We start from the raw sequence: 5,000 nt of genomic DNA, 5'->3' as shown, positions 1-5,000 counted from the left end.
ACACACACACACACACACACACACAAACACATTGCATCCTGTCAAACAGTCTTCCCCATCCTCAGTGCTTTAACAGATCATTTTATCTGGAGGGATGATGTTTAATATTTAATCAGTAGTCTGCCTGTGATCCCCGGAACTGAACCCGGCTCTCTCCAGCCGAAGAAGTAAGGATGTGCTCAACTCAAACTCTCTTCTTACGAGTGTGGAGAGATGGGCTGAATTCAGACTTTACAGCAGAGCAGTCTGTGTGGATGTACTTAACTCTCTCAGCAGTAGTGCGTGTGTGTGAGTGTGTGAGTGTGTGTGTGTGTGTGTGTGTGTGTGTGTGTGTGTGTGTCTGTGTGTGTGTGTGTGTGTGTGGCGTGTGTGTGTGTATGCGTGTGTGTGTGTGTGTGTGTGTGTGTGTGTGTGTGTATGCATATGTATTGTGTGTGTGTGTGTGTGTGTGCGTGTGTGTGTGTGTGGGATAAATGCAGAGACCAAATTTCGTGTACGCAAGTATACTTGGCCTAGAAACCTGATTTTTACACACCTCATCTACCTCAACACACCTCAGATAATAACACACCTAAACACACTTCAGCTACCTCAACACACCTCAGCTACCTAAACACACCTCAACACACCACAGCTACCTCAACACACCTCAACACACCTCAGCTACCTCAACACACCTCAGATAATAACACACCTAAACACACTTCAGCTACCTAAACACACCTCAACACACCTCAGCTACCTCAACACACCTCAACACCTCAGCTACCTCAACACACCTCAGCTATTTAACACACCTCAGTTACCTCAACACACTTCAGACACATAACATACCTCAACACACCGCCTATACATAACACACCTCATCTACCTCAACACATAGCCTGGGTGCCATTCCGAACTTAGTCAACACACCTCAGATAATAACACACCTAAACACACTTCAGCTACCTCAACACACCTCAGCTACCTAAACACATCTCAACACACCTCAGCTACCTCAACACACCTCAACACACCTCAGCTACCTCAACACACCTCAGATAATAACACACCTAAACACACTTCAGCTACCTTAACACACCTCAGCTACCTCAACACACCTCAGATAATAACACACCTAAACACACTTCAGCTACCTAAACACACCTCAGCTACCTAAACACATCTCAACACACCTCAGCTACCTCAACACACCTCAACACACCTCAGCTACCTCAACACACCTCAGCTATTTAACACACCTCAGTTACCTCAACACACTTCAGACACATAACACACCTCAACAGACCGCCTATACATAACACACCTCAGCTACCTCAACTCCATTGTCTCCAAGTTTTTACCTGTAGGTGTGACTGTGGCGGAGGATCTGTTGTGGGGGGAAATTATCGCCTCTGCCACAGCTAAGGCCCAACAGTACCTCTTCTTCCTCAGGAAGCTATGGTCAAAACTGCCCCAGAGACTCATGGTCAACTTTTGCCACAGTGCAGTGGAGAGTGTGTTGACTTAAGGGTTACTGGTCAGGTTTGCCGCCTGCACCAGCGCAGAGAAGGAGGCCCTACACAGAGTGGTGAGAGCCACAAGATCACTGGGGTCATCCTCTCAGACATTGCAACCATGCGCCAGGTGAGGAACATCCTCCAGGACCATCTACACCCAGCACACCACCTCTTCCAACCACTGCCCTCTGGGAGAAGATATAGGTCCATCAGGGTCAAAACCAGCAGGCTGGCCAACAGCCTATACCCCCATGCAGTCAGGCTGCTAAATGGACAGTCTGCCTCCCCACTCCCCATCGGACACCCCTCTGTGACATAATGCCTCTGTCCATACACACCCAATAACTATGACCTGGACTTTGCATTGCTGCAAAAACACTCCAACAAGTCTAGCTCTATTAGATGTATCTATTTATTGCATTAAGCACTTTACTGGATATAGCACTTTCTGGGTTTTTCTATGGGATATGTATTGGGAGTTAATTATGTATAAAGTAATAGGTGATTCATGAGGATTTAAATATTAAATGATGTAAGGTAAAGGGGTGGATAACTAAAAATATATGCCTTAACATTTCATTGTTATCCTGTAACTGAAATAAACTGAGCTGAACTGTACATAACACACATCAGCTATTTAACACACTCAACACATCTCAGTTACCTCAACACATCTCAGATACATAACACACCTCAACACACCTCACCTTAACACACCTCAGATACATAACACAGCTCAGCTACCTCAACACACCTCAGATACATAACACAGCTCAGCTACCTCAACACACCTCAGTTACCTCAACACACCTCAGCTACCTCAACACACCTCAGTTACCTCAACACAGCTCAGCTACCTAACATACCTCAGCTATCTAACATATCTCAGATACATAACACATCTCAACACACTTCAACAAAGCTCAGCTATCTCAACACACCTCAGATACATAACACACATCAACACAACTCAACACACCTCAGCTACCTCAACACACCTCAGCTACCTAACACATCTCAACCACATGACACATCTCAGCTACCTCAATACTTGGTGTCATCATCAGCTCATTTTGATGGGATACAGTCAAGGTCATGTTAAAGGGGAACTTGTCAACTATTTCAACGTAATAAACCCGTTTAGAAATCATTTGGATGGTTAAATGACCTGTTCCGGTGAAAATGGTGCCTTTCCCTGCTGCGCCTAGCGTCCACAGGCGGAAAACCAACCTTGCAACATTGAGACTACGTCCCGGAAAGAGAAGTGAGAAACAAGAAACTCATTTTAAATCGTGTTTCTTACCTTGTAACATCCACATAGTTCTGCCAAACTTATGCTAACCGTTCGCTAGCTTGTAAACAAATCCATGTTCTTTATCCCACAGTTTTTTCCCACAGTTTGAAATAGCATAATGCGCGTACTTACAGTGATGTAGGATGCTTCTCTGTGGTTTTGAGTGTGTGTTGAGTTAGCGTACAGTGATGTAGGATGCTTCCCTGTGGTTTTGAGTGTGTTGAGTTAGTGTACTTACAGTGATGTAGGATGCTTCCCTGTGGTTTTGAGTGTGTTGAGTTTAGTGTACTTACAGTGATGTAGGATACTTCCCTGTGGTTTTGAGTGTGTTGAGTTAGTGTACTTACAGTGATGTAGGATACTTCCCTGTGGTTTTGAGTGTGTTGAGTTAGTGTACTTACAGTGATGTAGGATACTTCCCTGTGGTTTTGAGTGTGTTGAGTTAGTGTACTTACAGTGATGTAGGATGCATCTGCATGTCCAGATAGTGGCGGATGAGCGTGCGGAGTAAGGAAGGACATCCGATGATGTAACATTTCTCGGGACTCGGACGTCGGGGCAGGACCATCTGGGTATTTCAAACATCACTGGACCAGCTCTGGTGCCAGCAGGGTCAATATCGGCCCAAAAGGGGAAATTGGAAAAGCAGCATCACACACCCGCCCACTCACATACACACACTCACACATACACCCTCTCTCACACACACCCTTCAGCCTCCAATCCCTGAAAGCAATTTACTGCAGCTGACAGGGTTTAGTCTGATGGGTTACAACTCTCGCCAAAACACATGCTTCAAGTTGTTAGGAGGGGACAAATTTCGTCTTTTGAAACTGTTACTTATAAACAACTTAAGTCCAGCACTAACACAAGACTGAGAGCACCCTTAAGGTAATGGGAGGAAGGCACACATTCTGTATTGAAGTAAATTGGAGTAAACAGCAGTAATATCTTACGGTGCAAGGGAATAACTGCATGATTGGGTGTAATCATGTCATTTTGCACTTGTGAATTTGCTTGTATGTGAGTGTTCATGCTAGTCAGAAAGAGAGAGAGAGAGAGAGTGTGTCTCTGTGTGTGTGTGTGTGTGTGTGTGTGTGTGTGTGTGTGTGTGTGTGTGTGTGTGTGTGTGTGTGTATTTGAATGGTCATGCCAGTCTGCCCCTGAGAGAGTGTGTCTTGTGGCAGATATTGTATGTAATGCCATTGACCTACAGGTTTAGATGAGATTAGATGACATTAGACTAGTCTTGAGTTTAACTCGGTGTCCACTGATTCACACATCTGGACACGCATGGACACACACACACACACAACACACACACACGCACACACACACACACACACAGTACGGACTGTACGCACACACACACACACACACACACTGTACAGAGGGAAACAAAGAACAGCAGACAGGAAGAAAGACAGACTTACAAGGAGAGGGATGATGAGGGGAGTGATAGAGAGAGGGATGATGAGGGGAGTGATAGAGAGAGGGATGATGAATGGAGAGATAGAGAGAGGGATGAGATAGAGAGGGAATAGGAAAAAGAGAAGAACGACAATATTAGGAAAGGGGAAATCTGTGTGTGTGTGTGTGTGTGTGTGTGTGTGTGTGTGTGTGTGTGTGTGTTATGTAAGATCAGACTTTGGGAGATTTCTTCAGCTGCACAAGCTGTTGTCCAGATAAAGGCCAACCAGTAAACGAACGACACAGACAACATGGCAACAAATTTCCTGAAAAGAGTCCAAAGGAGAAGCATCATACAGACCTACAAGATATCACATCACACATCATACAGACCTACAAGATATCACATCACACATCATACAGACCTACAAGATATCACATCACACATCATACAGACCTACAAGATATCACATCACACATCATACAGACCTACAAGATATCACATCACACATGTGACCACACATCACACATCATACAGACCTACAAGATATCACATCACACATCATACAGACCTACAAGATATCACATCACACATGTGACCACACATCACACATCATACAGACCCACGAGATATCACATCACACATCATACAGACCTACAAGATATCACATCACACATCATACAGACCCACAAGATATCACATCACACATCATACAGACCTACACGATATCACATCACACATGTGATCACACATCACACATCATACAGACCCACACGATATCACATCACACATC

Source organism: Alosa pseudoharengus, unplaced genomic scaffold (genome assembly GCF_046254945.1).
Source record: "Alosa pseudoharengus isolate Yale_2024_CS ecotype anadromous, Long Island Sound unplaced genomic scaffold, YU_APseudo_1.1 YU_APseudo_1.1_scf_10, whole genome shotgun sequence".
NCBI classification, from domain to species: domain Eukaryota; kingdom Metazoa; phylum Chordata; class Actinopteri; order Clupeiformes; family Clupeidae; genus Alosa; species Alosa pseudoharengus.
Note: the sequence above shows the minus strand (reverse complement) of the source record.